This window comes from Lichenostomus cassidix, chromosome 1Aa (assembly GCF_008360975.1).
Source record: "Lichenostomus cassidix isolate B80296 chromosome 1Aa, HeHo_3.0, whole genome shotgun sequence".
NCBI classification, from domain to species: Eukaryota; Metazoa; Chordata; class Aves; order Passeriformes; family Meliphagidae; genus Lichenostomus; species Lichenostomus cassidix.
The window spans coordinates 28017477-28033389 of record NC_139480.1 but is presented as its reverse complement, the minus strand read 5'-3'; the positions used below and the strand labels follow the sequence as shown (position 1 = coordinate 28033389).

General features: G+C 37.8%; 1 long non-coding RNA gene across 1 annotated transcript in view; it reads left to right on the top strand.

The window, feature by feature from the left end:
• The window catches only part of LOC146443369 (uncharacterized), a 28294-nt gene extending 16044 nt beyond the window's left edge, over positions 1 to 12250 (top strand). The window contains exon 2 of the long non-coding RNA XR_014847051.1: positions 10832 to 12250. This is a non-coding gene — a long non-coding RNA (uncharacterized LOC146443369). The remainder of the gene's footprint in view (positions 1 to 10831) is intronic.
• The last annotated feature ends 3663 nt before the right edge of the window (positions 12251 to 15913 follow it).

Below are 15913 nucleotides of genomic sequence, written 5' to 3'. Positions count from 1 at the left end.
CTGTCCTGTCCTTGCTTTCCTTCCCGCCTCCTTTCCCTGCAACCCTCTCCCCTTACCCCAAATAAACCTCCCTGGCAGAACAGAGATGGGTCCAGTTCATTCCTTCATCTTACTTTGTTTCCTGCTGAATTTCTGTGGCTATGAGACCCACACCACGTGAGAGCACCCCGGGAAGCGCGCACCCCGAACCCGGTGGAGATATGCAGTCCAGGGACCCTGTTCCGGGGGGCTGCCGGCTCCTGCTGCCCCCCTGCAGCCTGCTGCATCACACCTGCATCTGTAGTGTGACTGAAATAGGTGTTTTTTTTGGAAAATACAGACAAACACCAAGAAGCAAGGAAGACCCAGAAAAGGTATTCTATTTTTGCCTGAAACAAGAGCCATGTAAAAAAGAATTTTGCAATGCTGTTAATATTCTGATAAAATACCCTTGTTACCTGACTAAAGCCATTTCCTAAGGTGATGGGCATCATGTAAATTCTTGGAAAGAAATAGTAATAGAAAAAATAGTTCTAGTAGCAGAAGCAGCAATCTATCATCAAGGGGCAAAATTAATATTAGAGAAAGGAGCCGTCTTCCAAAGAACAGTCTTTCCTAAGGACTTGTTCCACCTGAATCCTTGGAACATATCTCTTTAGGAAAAAGTTTACCATGATAAATAGGAAGAGGTTTAAATTACAGAAGACAGAGAATGAGAAGAAGGGAAATTGGTGTGGCAGCTATATTACCATCACCTTATTTTAACACCAGAAAGTAAAACCAAGTCAGTGAGGATATACCAAAGATAATGAAATATCAGATAGCAGAAACACAGGGTGAAAACCACCCCAAACCTCCATGGATAGACAATAAATCAGTGCAAATACTGTACTTAACCCAGCTACAAAACCAGGTGAAGTGAGATGACAATATCTGATGCAACAAAGCTACCTCTACAGAAAGATGGAAGTAGTAGGCTTATTGATCCATGACATGAAACAGGATTTTAGAGGGATAACAGAAACATGATAGAATACTAGTTGCAACTGGAGTGCAAGTACTGCACAGTGCACACTGTGAAAGGAACGCAGAAGGAATTGTCAAGATAATGTAGTAGCACTAGATATTAAGAATATGGCTAGCAGCAAAGAAATGTTAATTAATAGTATGGCTAAGAGAGGATCCGCTTGTGCCAAAATGTGTTAAGAAAGGATTCCGTAGTGGGAAAGGGAGAGGGTTCTACAGTGAATATTGGACTTGGGTTGCTTTAGTATCATGAGAAAGATAAAACTACCTGGTGATTGTATCATTATGGGAGAGTTTAAATTACACATTTATATAGTGAACAACAGATGTCACATCAGCAGAAGAACCTAGTAATTTTTCAGAGTGGAAGATTAAAAACCTCCTATTTGAAGAAGCCATGGAACTGCAAAGAACTTATAGTATTTTAAGCTGGTGATGGGCAAGTACCAAAGTTATTATACAGAAAATAATAGAGAAAATAATGTATCAGGTGACGACAGTACTGACCTAATTCCAATTTAAATGAAATAGCAGTATTTATAAACACAAGTTGGTATTTGTGGTATTAGGCTCTAAAGGGGAGGACTATATCATAGCAATTCAGTCTGAAGAGCAAAGACACAGAATTGAGGTAGAGCACTGGCCTGAAATTCATTTTCTTAGGCAATAGACCTCCAGACCTTTCTAGAAAAATAGTTCTACTAAATAGGCTATTGAAATGTGTCAAAGAATCTTTGAGGTCAGAGTCAGAACAGATTGGCTCAAAAAAAGAAACCAAAATTTGGAGGATTGAAAGTGAAAGACCCCAATGTGAATTGTGAATAGCAATTTAGACTTTGAAAAATCAGAAGAAAGAGTCAAAGATTCTCCAACCGTAATCAATAAAGAGCTAGGGAAAAAAAATAAGGACACTATTTTAGGCCAGTGTATGGATGGTCCCCAAACAATTAATACCTTTTTCTCTACCTCCGAAGACAAGCAGATGGAACAGAGATGTGACAGCAGGACTGAACAGAAAGTGGAAATGGCTCCACAAACACTGGCTCAGAACTCACTAAGTTGACAAGCCCATCTGAATGGAGGCCAGTAAGAGTCATTTATAAAAACATGCTAAAGGGCAAACTTAGCAGCCACAGACCAACTATTCTCACGGGCAATATTTTAGGGAAAATGAAAGCTATAGGGAGTAATAGACAATGTCCTAAAATACAGTATCAGCTTACTAAAGAGGACCAAGTTTTAGGCTTCTTTAATGACTGAATTTTTTTTCTTTTTTTGGCAAGGGAAAAATAGAAACACAGTAGCTGTAGCCTACCTGTTCTTCAGTAAAACATTTCATATGATGGTTAGGTATTCCTTGAGATAAGAATTAGTGCAAGGAAGTCCTCAAAGGGCAGCATAATCCAATGATGGATTATGCTGAAAGGGAAACTAGCACTCTAAAACAAGATTCCAAATGATGTGCCTTAAATACTTTTATTAGTGATCAAGAGGTCAATGTAGAATGATTAAATCAGTTAAATGTACAAAGCGAATCAACAGGGCAAATTCAGTAGAAATCTGGTTAACTTGATGCCTGCAATTATAGAGTGGAATTAGATAAACTAGAGCAAAATCCGAGGTGATTCTTTAAAGAAGGAATAACAGGAATGGTTGCTACCCATTGAAAACAGCTAGGAAAAAAGAAAAAATAGAAAAAAAAAAAGAAAAAAAATAATATACTAGGCAGTATCAGGAGAAGTATTTCCAGTAGAGAGGGGAACCCACTTATGCACTGTTATATGTTACTTGGAATCACTGTGCACTTTCATGTTTACCAACATTCAAGAAAGAAAAATTCAAAGAAAGAAGTACAAAAAAGTGCTGCATCACAATACAACAAGAAAAGAGAACTCACAATTCAGGTGTAAGGGGCTTTTGTTGGGTTTGGTTAGTCAAACAACAGCAGACTTAGAGGAGATGAGATTAGTGCTTATAAATGCATTGATATGGTAAAAGAAGGAGAAAAAAGCTTTTTAACTGAAACAAAAATTTTCACTACCTCCCATCCCTCCAAAAAATCCGTGAATAAATTTATGCAACACATTGAATTTATGCTACACATTAGTGCACAAAAATCCTGTCTTTTATTTAAAGATGGAGCTTGATAAATGTAAGGAGGGGATTATGTAGGTAGCCAGAAATATCAAAGGACTAGATACATGACCCAGGAATTCCCTTCCACCTTATCCCTGGATTTTCTAAAATTCTATACTTGGAATCTGCATCAGGCCATTGTACCTGGGGAAAAATGTTATTAAGGACTCACTTTAGCTGAGCTTGGTTTGAGCTACAATATATGCATACAGGACAAAAACTTGCTTGTGTTGTTCTGGGGAAGCCACACAATGATATTTCTCGGTGCAAGGTTGAAGTCAGAAGAATTACTCCATTAGAAACCACAGTTTCTAGCTGCACATCCCCTCGTGTGCAGATGGAGTGCAGAGCACTGTATCCTAGCAACTACTAAGGACCACTGGCTTTATAAATCAATCTCTGCCAGGATATCACAGGAACCACGATAAATGGGAAACATTTAGTAGTCAGAAAGCTTTCTACTTCCTCCACTTTCTGGTCTGCACAGAGAAGTCTTTTCAAGAAGTAGATAATATCAGCATTTCTTCATAAGTGGACTGAATTCAAATCCTTGTTCAGGTGACTTGTTTTTCAGCTCCCCTGGGGTACATGTCCTCATGTCCATGAATGGTCCTTCTTTGAGATGTCAGTTACTGCTTTTTCTCAAAGACAAAATTATATGAAACTTTGTTTGGAAAAAAAAAGGAAGAAAATGAAATGCAGATAAGGAAGGAATGAACAGCACCAGAAAAAACTCTTAGGAGCCCTGGGAAGAGAAGGTGTGATAACAGTCAGTCAAAGGCTGCAGATGCAACTCTTCTTTTCTATGCAGTAAATTAACTTTCAGTGTCACATTCATCTATAAAATTCAAGTAATATCTGATTGACTGCAACATCCAGTTCATTTGATTATTTTTCGCTATTAAGTATTTCTATTGATTTCTCTGTTTATTTATCCTCCTCATTTTGCAAGTTTCCAGCATCTTCTGATGCAGCTAACAGTGTGAACTGGGATTTTCTATGTTGTTAGTACATTGGAAAATCCCATTTTCCTTTTGTGTAAAGCACAGGAGAGATGGTCTTTCTGTCCAGCAACTTTAATGAGGATTTTGTATCAGAACAAGAGATTTTTCCACTGTGGTAAGAGCAGGGTTTTACCAGAGTGAAATCGAAATCAAAATGCTTACAAAATCAAAATGCTAAGAAGCTCCCAATAACTTGTAAGGGAAGTAAAAGATTCTCCTAGAACATTTAAAAATAAGTGTTACTGAAGGGATCATTAAATAAACAACTAATATTTTAGTCTATAATTTGATTGTTATATATTTTAACAGCCTGTTGTGCCAATCTCTCTTCTAATTTGGGAACAGTATTGATTATTTAATTTCTATGACAGAGTGATGTCCATTGTGAAATCATAGCATCAATCTGAGAATGCTTTGTGTGTCATCTTTTTTCATGAACATTAACAGAGCAGGAGCAGTAAATGAGTTAAAGATTAGTTTCAGAAAACGAGTACTCAGGATACTAAACTTTGTGACTGATGGTATCATTTGAGAAATCTGATGCTTAGACTGTGAGCTCTTTAAAGTCCGAAATTGCTTATATATCACAGGAAAGAAGCCATGCACTTTTGTGGTGTCGTATAAATAGTGTGCAGTCTTTCTGAGTTGGAAGTAAATTTAAGAAGGGCTAACATTCTGCATTTCAACTTTTTTTCTTCTGTTTTTAGAAACATTTTAGAAATTTCTTTTCACTGAACTAATTCTACTTTTTTAATATTAGTAATGTATTGTTGTAATCTCACAAGTTATTTTTTTCTTTTACTTGTACTGTTTATAACTTTGGCTGAATCACTCTATTCAGAGATGGGTTTGTGTTTTACTAGCATTTCAGATTATTCTTTGCCTTTTTTGTTGGGTTCTTTTGAAGATGTGCTTATGGCCCCATTGCTCAATCAACTAAGTATGCAATTACAAATCTCTGGTCTTCTGGTGTGTTTAGCAAATCTTTTCAGTGTATGATTTACCACCTGTGGCTTTTCTTCATCTCTCAAAAATGTTATTATCTGAAATGGCCTACTTCTAATTACAGTGGGTTTAATTTTTTGGATACACAAGGGTCTGTGTTGGCTACTGTTGTTTTCTGGACATGTTGAAAAAAAATTGTCCTTGTACGGATGTTTCTAGAAGGAGCAAGAATTTTACTGCCTGTTTCCCCTTAATAGGAATGGATGTCAGCAGGTTTACAATAACATTCCTGGAATTATTGCCCTCCTGAGAAGAATTTCCATTCCAGACCATCTCTATTGGAGATCTCTATAAAGATGCTGCCCCAGCCATATCTCTTGTGGGTGGTACTCTGTTTGAAATGTGTGGTGTCACTGGAAAACTCAATCTCAAGCCAAGAGTGCTGCTGCTGTTTTCAGGATAGTTTGATAGTGGTCTATGCGGTAGGATTTATTTTAAGAAGTGAGATGAAAAAATCATTCAAAGGGAGAAAGTTTGTTAACAGAAAGCACCTGGAAGCATGCACAATTGAACAATGCATCTATATATTCTAATTTTTTCTGGAAATATATGGTGTCATCATTATTTGTAGAGTCATGTTGCTAATTTGCAAACATTTGGAAAACTGTCAAATGTATTTGTGAATATTTATGAGTCCTCAGTGTTCCACTGCTTTTAGCACAGGTGGTCATTTGCCCAAAAATTCCTCTAGGAAATGTACTATTTACTGTTCACCATTCATCTTTCTATTGCTTAAAAGGTTTGCCATCCAGTTAGGAAATGAAATAAGTAGGCTGTGAGGCAGGACACAGAGTAACCCTTGCAGTGGACAGCTGAAATGAATAGCTTCAAACAACCCTTGTGCAGAATATTATTTCTTTAAATAACTAAGTAAATATTTATCAACTGTAAGGCCTCCAGGGCACTTATTATCTTTGTATTTTCCTATTTATTCACCATCTGCTACAATAGAATTGCAAACCTTGTAAAGGTCTTTAGGCATATAAAAATATACAATAACAGAGATAGAAAATGCTATTTAAGAAATGGATAGTAGACAACTCAGAAATAAAGCTAGATTAGAAACAAATTTCCTTCAAGCAGGCTTACATCAAAATAAAAATACTGCTTATTCCTTCTTGCTTCACCCATATAAGTCCTCAAGCTGAAGTCAAGCTTCTAAGGCTGATTATATGATTTCACTCCATAGACTGGGAATGTATATTTTAACAAACCAGAATGAAGTTTAGAGAACTGTGAGCTGTGTGAAATGAGCTCCAGGGAGTAATTTTAATGATCATGAAAAAGAGAAAATTTTTCAGAACACAGACTAAAGCTGTTGAAATGTATTTTGGTGTAATGTTTTAATTCTAAGTTTTGATTTTCATCCAGCCATTAACATTCAATGACTACAAAGAGAAGCAGAAAACTATTTAAAAATATTTTTTCTGGATAAATCTAACACAGGGGAGTCTGGTGCATATTTTGGGCTTGTGTTGTAACTACTCACACACCCTATGATGACAACCAGAAATTAGGTATTCATGTGTTACATCCTGTGGTTTCAAATGTTAATACTTAGCAATATTTACTGAATTAGTTACCTCCTGTAGTTTATGAACTGTCATAGTTCTTTTAGATTTATTCACATCTTTGCAACAAGTTAAAAAATTAATTTTATTTTTCATTTTTCTATGAAACTTCCAAGCCCTTGTTACCCCAGGTTGATTTAAAATTGTGGAGAAATTTTGTAATCACAGATGGCAAGAGTGATTAATCAGGCTTTTGTGAATTTTCCAGAGATCCAGATCCCACAGACAAAGACACTTAAATAAAATAAAATCAAATCACTTAAAAGATAACTAACTCCAACCTTTGCCTTGGCAATCCCCCACTCTTCTAAAGGAACGTATGGTATGCAAGTCTTGTTCTAATTCCATTCAGAGGAGCTAAAGTTCAGAGGTCTTTGCTTGTTTTCTTTCAGATGTTTGACTGGAAGACAGATAGTACCTTTGGTGAGGTCAAGATCTTGAGGCCCCCTGGGTCAGGCATATGCCTGGTTTTCAGGCTTTCCCCCCTCCATCCAACTGTGAGGTGATGTCTCAAGGGATTTCATTAAATCAGTTTCTGTAAATGAGCTGGGTTTGTAAACTGACCACTGCTGCCCCTACAGCGACCATGTTGGTTGCACAAGGTCCTTTTCTAGTATGTACCTGAGACCAGCACTGGATAAAAGCCCTTATGAAATGCTGCTTCTTGTCACAGCATCCTTTCAGGTAACATGGTAGTATGATTCTCTGTGTCCTTGCAGACATACATACAAAAGATTTGTAATGTGTTACTGTTGTGATTATAGTAAATTCTATAGAAACTTTAGTTAAATTTAAATTAGGCTGTTGATTAAATGTTAAGTACTATTAAACCCTGTCAAATCTGAGGATAAGTTTGGGAAGAAGGTTCATGCTGAATCTTGTGACTCAACAGGAGGGTATCCTTTATTACTTTTTATCCTTACTCTGTTCCACCCTTATCCTTTTTCATCCCCAGTCTGCATGCAGATAATTTTTGATTGATTTTAGTTTTAGATTGATTGATTTAGATTTAGATTGATTGCTTCCAGAATTGCTGCTGCTTCTGTGAAGCCTGGGGAAAATGTCACCTTTCTCACTAACTTCCTCACGCTTCAACATACAGAGACAGGATGAGTTATTTTTGTTGGAGCTTCTAAATCCTACTTTGGTTTCATGCAGCCAGACTGAGAGTAGGATCCACTTTATCCATGTTTCTTGACAGCTTCAGAGATTACTGCCTATGACATCATGGTTTTGCATAGAAGTGGTAAAATTCAAATCTATTGCTTTTTTAATGGCAGGGCTGGAAAAGTAATGCAAGGACAAATTTGGAGCACATTTCAAATTCACTTGAATGTTGCACAAAGGCGGGGATGGAAAGAGAAAGATGTAGGGCTTTTCTTACATCTCGAGTGTGATCTCAGTCCCACTGAAACTGATGGAAACCTGACTGGCTTCAAGGCTCATTGAACCTGGGCATACTGAAGAGCAATTAAAGCTCAATATTTTTTACAGAAGTTGATCCTGCCCTGAAGCCAGCAAACAAACCAAACAGAGGCTAGTAAATCCTCTCCTGGATAACAATGCCTCTCTGCTTATCAGCCCTTCAGAATTCCTGTTTATCAGCACCAGGTTGCTGCTGGACTTTTTCAATTCTGCTTGTTAGTGTCTGATCAGAGGCTGCCTTTGTCCAGCTTTAATTATGCATGAAACCCAAACAAGCATACCATAATGGGTAGAATTTCTTCCATTGTTGAAAAAAGGTTTGTATAATCTTGCAGAACAAGAGAAAACACTATTACTGCCTTACATCAAACATAAGAAATACAACCAGGTTTGGCCATAAAAATAGATGTCTTTCCATCTTTTTTTACTTTTTTTCATGTTGCTGCAGCTTCTGTTTTTAACGATCTCCTGCTGGGGCAGATAACTCCTAATTCTATTAATGTTGTTATCAAAATTTCTAAGGTAAGTGAAGCTCACAATTTAGTGATTTATAATCCCAAGAAATGTAGGCAGAGTGTGTCTTTTATACTCTCTAATCAGCACCAGAAGACATTGTACTCCTAAGGAGGAAACATTCTGCTTAACATATCTACTTGCACAAAACTCTTGATTAAACAAGCAAAATATTTCTCTTTGACTGAGATCACTCACTTTTAAATAATAAAGAATCCAAATTAAAAATTTATATAAATATGGACTCCACCAATGTCCTCATGTGTTGATGCAAGGGCCTGTACTCTTCAGAGCAGTCAGAAATGCGTCAGATCTAGAAAATACTGTTAATGCTTAAAATTTGGTCACATCACATTCTCTGGACAGTCTCCAGCACCTCAGTGTCCTTGTAGTGAGTGGCCCAGAACTGGACACAGTACTTGAGCTGTGGCCTCATCAGTGCCAAGCACACGGGGACAGTCACTGCCCAGATCCTGCTGACCACACTCCTGCTGATACTTGCCAGGATGTCATTTGCCTTCTTGACTACCTGGGCACTCTGCTGGCTCATGCTCACCTACTGTTGACAAGCACCCCCAGGTCCTTTTCTGCTGGTCATGTGGAGATTAGTCAGATAAAACTGTTATTTGTGAAGGATATACAGTGTCTGCCAGATTGCGGGAAACAAACCCTTATGGCAAATGCTAAAGTCATAAAATGGATATTGGCATTTTCTCTGGATTGTTGTAAAGTTCAGGAATATTTGTAGAAATCCTAGTGCAGCTGCAAATATAAGCACTGACATCACCCCTAGATATTGATTAATTGCAAAATAGCTTTTTTTTTATTATTTGGTTCTTTTGTTGTGTGATGAAGCTGTACAAAATCCAGCCATATTTGTGCTGGTACTTCCCACATATGTTGGTACATATGTTTGTTGACCAAGTTGCTTCAAATACTCATGGGCACATTAAATCCTTGTTTCTCAGCAAGGAGTAAATTAAAAAGTCAGATTTTATAGGGTTAATTCTCTGGATAGAAGGATGTTATTGGCTGGTTTTATTTATGTCTATAATTCATACAAGGGTTGCCTGAGACATTGGATATTTTTAATATGCACCAATCCAACCTATGTCAATTGGAGTAGACGTAAAATATGATTCCCACTATTTGTGGTCACTAAAGGACCACTTTTTATAAATCTGCTGATGTAAGTTTCTCCTTGGCTTTACAAGTGGCCTGCCTTAACTGTACCTTTCATGATCACAGTTTTCTAAATTAATTCCCAACATTCTGCTTAAAAAATTCTCTGGCAATGTTTTGGAGCAGCTGTTCCAAATACATTTGTAACAGTGAAAAGATTCCTATCCATGTAGCAGTTTGGGACCTGTCAGATGGGAGGGACTTCAATAACAAAAGGCAGTATTTTTATAACTCAGTGTTTTTTTAGGGAGGTGGTATTACCATTTCAGAAAGTTCTGACTTTTGACATACAATATGGCCACCTTCTGTGGGTATGTTTTATTAAATAAAAACACTTTCAAGTCTATAATGCATTCTCTTTTTAATGGGATCCACATCAAAATAGAAAATGAACACTTTAAGGATTGAGAGGAGGTAGTAGTACTTATGAAATTGTTCTCATAATTCTTAATGCATTTTTTCTGTGTCTCAGTGAGGTGAATGCAAAGATGAAATTATCTTTTACAATCAGCATTACTTAGAATCTTGAGGTCTATGCTATATTTATTCCACTGTACCACCAATATACAATGATTTAAACATTTGTTTTGGCTTTTAATCTTTGCTCATATATATACACCTCCAAAATAAAAACCAGTGGAGTATGCACACCTATAAATCTGTCCAACCTTCCACTCTTCTGAGATATTTCAGAAAAGGCTTGACGCTTGTAATCAGGACTGGATTTGGATGCAGCCTTCAATTCATTTAACAAACACCCTTCCCCCTCTTCTCTGTATTCCATCCTCCCTCTTTGTTTTATTTTTAAACCTGAAGGTTTCAAGGAGCAGAGTACTCCTTTGAAGGTGCCTGAAGAAGAAGCCTGGCAGCAGTAAGAGATTCACTCTTAGACTAAACATCAGTTATTTCCTTTTGCACCATAAGCACATTGATTTAATATATTTAATGTACTTGTGCTGTAGAGAACATTGCATATTTTCTTCTCTTCAGGGCTTCCCATCTCTAAAACACTGTATGACACCTACTCCATCTTTTCAGCTACCTCATAGTGCCTTCTTAGCTCTGCCTGGGAGGGTCTGCTGCGCTGGTCAAGTCTGGTGAGAAGAGGTGTTGGGAGAACCCAACAGCTGCCTGTAAGTACTTAAAGCCAGTTTCAAAGATGATGTTGCTTTCCTCATGACATAGCTAATGAATGATACAATACAGGGCAGTGACCACAAGTCACAGCTCACGAGGTTCACTCTGAAAACTGGGGAAAACATCAGGAGAGCATCACTGCGCTGAATACATTACCCAGAGAGATTGTGAAATTTCTACAACTTGCCCCAGTACTGAAAGAAGTCAGAAGTGTGAACCAGTACCTCAGCACAGCACTTAGCTCTGCAGGCAGGAGGAGACCACCAGTGCCTCCCAGACCAACTGGAGACACACTGCCATGCCAGAAGAGTGTGGTTAGTTGTAGAAGTGGTAGCCATGGGCTTATGGGGATCATTAGGTCAGGTGGGAAAGCTATTGGATGATTCAGAGATGTATCTGTCGGGGAAGGATGGGATCACTTGCACAGGGTTTATTCTTTCACAGGACTCTTCCTCGCAGTTCCACTTCCCTGTATTTAAATAGTATTGAAACCAAAATAGGAAAAAAACATACTTGTCTGCCACACAAAGAACGACAGCATTGAAAACAGTTTAGCAATTTGTCTGGCTAGGCAAATGTTCAGTTAAGTCAATGCTATGTGGTGTGCTCAGTAAAGAGAGTTCATGGTTTGAAACATGAAACTGACCTCTGTGTAATCTATTTGTGCAGCTCCATTGGTCAATAATTTCTATTTAACCCAGAGAAAATGTCCCAATTGAAAGGAATGATTTCAGTTTAGTTACTCTGGATTTGAACAGTGTATCTGAGATCAGAACCTGGCCCAGAGGCTATAGGAATAAATGGGATTGGGAAGATGTATTGTTTTGAAAAGGAAAAGGTAATTTGATATACTGGGCAGCAGGAGAACTATTACTGTGATTAAAGACATTTTTCCTTCTAAGTTTGTGTTTGCAGGATATATTATTTATTGCTGGGATATGGCAGATTATTAGATTTTTCAAATTATTTTGGTATTTGATTATGAAGCCAAGTTTCCCTTTTGAGATTTTCCTGGATTTAGTGCTTTTTTGTTCAGCATGGAATTTTCATTGGTTTGTGTTCCTTAAAAAAAAAAAAAAAAATAGACGCTTTGTTGTTATTACTACCAATATTGAAAAATGGAAGTTTTATTGTGTTGGGAAATGTTTCCTTCTTCTAAGATGACATGTTCTTGCTCTTTGAAAGGTAAGGGTAAAAAATAAGCCCAGATGCTATTTTTTCTAGTTCATGAAATTTTTAAGTTCTAATTGAATAAATGATCAGGTATTAAAAGCTTTCCTTCCTTTGTTTTTCAAAGATGTATTTTCTTGCCTTCTGGTTATTTTTTCAGATTACTTATTCCATATTTCTTATTTTTCTTGATATTTGGTCATACAGCAGAAGATTCTGCTGTAATGAACTAATTAAAAAAATATCTTAAGAATATCACTAGATATTAGTTGCCATCACACAATAAGCTTTTTAAGTTCTTGCCAGATGGAGCAAACAAATCATTAGAAGTTATCTGACAGACACCACTGTCAGCACCATAGATTTGTCTCTTTCATTTGCCTTTGGGTAAAAAATCCCCACAGAACATTTCCTGTCAAAACCTGCTTTGACAGAACTGGACAAAAACAGGTTGATGAACAGTCTTTTCTCAGACACCAGTTCCATTTCCACTGAAACACTCTCTGACAACCCATCCATTTCTAGTGTCTCTTTTTTGTGTGACAATTTTGAAATTATGAGGTTTGACTTTACCATTTTATTTTGTGGGGATTTTAAGTTCATGCATTTTATTTTGCAGATGAAATGGCCTAAGAGTGTGCATCCAGTCATATATATATATATATATATATACATATATCATTGCTCATGGGACAAATAGCACCTGATGTCTGTGGTTTTGGAAGGCAAGGGCTCAAACCAGTCTCTTCAGAGCTCCCAGCACTGACTGTCCATGAGTGTTCAGGACTTGAAGTACTCTGTTTTCAAAGAGAGGAGAAGGGCAAGTCCTGTGTACCTGGGGAAGGGGCTTGGCCATTTGCCTTGTTTTCTATCATATTGCAGTTTCATGCTGGAGCCAGCCTCTTCCCCTATTTGAGAAAACCTTTACCAATGTGTGTCCCTCAGTTTCAGGTGAAATCACCTGAGAGGCGATTTGGAACTTTAAGTTTACTTCCACATAAGAGAAAAACTCCTAAACTCCCCTGGTTGAGGGAGAATGGTTAAAGCTGATCCTGAATTAGTTGTACTAGCCCCAAGCTGCCTGCCTGTGCCCAGGGAGGCAGGAGAAGGATGCTGGCAAGCTCTCCCAAGCAGCGAGCCAGAGGCAGACTGAGGCTGTGGGAACAGCTGTGAGCAAGCAGACCTGAAGAGATTCCACATGTTGGACTCTGGAGAGCCCCTCTGATGCTCCTGTCACTACCTGCAATGGACTGAGCTGTTTATGCGGTTAGGCATGGCCCTGAGCCTAAGTCCCTAAATCCCTTGCAAGGTCAGGGAGCCTCTACCTGGACTGTTTTCTCCCCAAAAGCATACTTTGCAATCTGTTCCATGTTCTGTGTGTGTGTTTGGAGACCAAACAGAGTGAGCAAGACAAAGGAAAGCAATTAGATTGGGCTAAGGTGCTACTTGCATGCATACTAAAGTGTTCTGCTATCTCTTTATCTACTCCTAACCACACACAAATTCATGCAATATTTAAAGAAGAACTCCTAGCCTTTGACACAACAATAATTTAATTTTTCAAATATATTTATAATGGAAGATTCATCTGCCAATATATCTTTTCCAAGAGGCAGAAGGTACAGGAGAGAAAAGGAGAGATAAAGTCATTGAAAAAAGATCACAAGGTTGATAACAGAAAGAGCTGCAGTCAAACTTGTGTGTTTACACACTAAAAAAAACAGGAGCGGCATTTGTTCCTATGCTTCAGAGATCTTCATTGTGTCTTTGTAATTTCAAAAAAGAGGTCTCTCAAAGCACATCTGCAGCCTGCTGTTTCATTGCAGAATGTGAAATGACACCACAACAGAGCAAAAGACAAAAGGGAAAGTGAAAACTTGGAAAGAAACCATGGGAGAGGTGAACTGAAAGAATAGCAGATTCAGTATTTTCCTGGTTCTCTGATGCACTGTTTTCTGATCATCCAAGCCCCCAAACAGGCCTACCTTCAGTTTAACTGTGGTGGTTAACCCTTTCTGCTTTATTCTTCCCTTTATTTCTCCAAGAATTGCACCTGCCTGTTGGATGCTTGAGGTGCTAATCTGGTTGTTAATGCTGAAGTTGTGTTAGGGTGCTGGGGAAGGAGGTAGACGGTAAGCAAAGCAGGGATGTGCTTATGCCTGCATCTGCATCTATATCTGTATCTGTCTGTACACACATACAAAACACACTAGAGATAGAATTCAGTGGGCATTTTTTATTCACAATTGGGAGAGTAATTTTGGACATAACGGTACCAAAATAACATTGCAGTCAGCTTAGTTTTTATTCCCTGAACAGCATTGACATTTCTTGATTCTCCACATCAGCTCAGAAGTTAAGTATCTCAAAGAAATGTGGTTAAATGGAGATTCTTACAACAAATCTCTGTGGAGGTCAAGTGGGAGATCTGAATTCTGTTGGAGATGCATGGGAAGAAATAGGTTGAGTGGTATGCAGAAACCACTCTGACAATGGAAAAGACCTTTCAGTGAACTACAACTCTTCAGTACCCCAGACTTCATTCACCTGTGCATCCCATCCACTGGGAGCTCTAATGCACACATCTATTTAGCAGTCTTCTGCTGGCTAAAATGGATGTGTTTCTTCACTCATTTAATCACCAGCCACCTTCCCATAACTAACTCTTTACTTATGAGCATGTTAACTAGGGCTGATCAGAGCCGTGAGTAGGAAATGTAATTTTGTTCTCCAATTGCCCTATTCATTATCCTCCTCAGCATTTACATTCTGCACATTAGGATGCTGCATATAATGTGATCATTTACTATGTGGCTGTGACTGCCAAATACAATGAGCAAAATAGAGTCTTCTGAGAGAGTTATTCTGCATACAGGAAAAACACAGCTTGTTTTAATGGGATCTAAAAGTGATCAAGTGTAGAACAATGTTTGCATAATACAGTGTCTTTGTTATCAGTCTTCTTTTATATATAGAATAAAGTTGGTTAATATGTACATAAGTCAAATGATTCATGACCCAACATATCGATTTTCAGACCAGAGTAGGTCAGGATGTAACATTGTACCAAAGTGCTTTTTTTTTAATAGGTCCTGGGCCAGGCAAAAAGAAAAGGGTGTTTCTCCTCTCCTGTTCTAATGATTTTAGATATAAAAGTGTTATCAGGCTCTAGGGACTGGGCAAACACAAAACTACTGTGCTTCCCCTCCACCCCTAAAAAAAGCTGCTTTGATCCAGCCCAGGTAGAAGACTGAAGAAAGCATTTATCTAATCTTGAAGCAAGATTTCAGAGGAGCTCTAGCTTACCAAGATTCCTTCTGCCATTCCTTCCCTCCGTGCCTCCCTCTTTGCAAGGATTGGTGTCAAGCTCTAGAAACCTAAAAACTCCATACAGATTGATACAATATATTTTTGCAAAAATGTATTTATTTCTGAAGAGATCCTTTAATGTAGAAGAGACATGGGACCATGCAGACAAAATTCAGGTTAGAAAAGGTATTTGCAGAAGAGTCTGTATATTTGCTTGAACAGCTATATTTTTTTCTGCAGTGTTCACTTGCATAGCTGAAATTATACAGAGGAATGAATTATTTCCATGGGAAAAAAATGCCAAATTAAGCTGCTTTTTATGTAAGGGTCTTTCCAACTAAAAATTAGATATTAAATGACCAGTGTCATATAAATGGTATAAGACATATGAGAAATGTACTTTTCACAGCCTAGTCAGAAGCTCTCAATTCTGTACATCATGTACACCTGAATTAT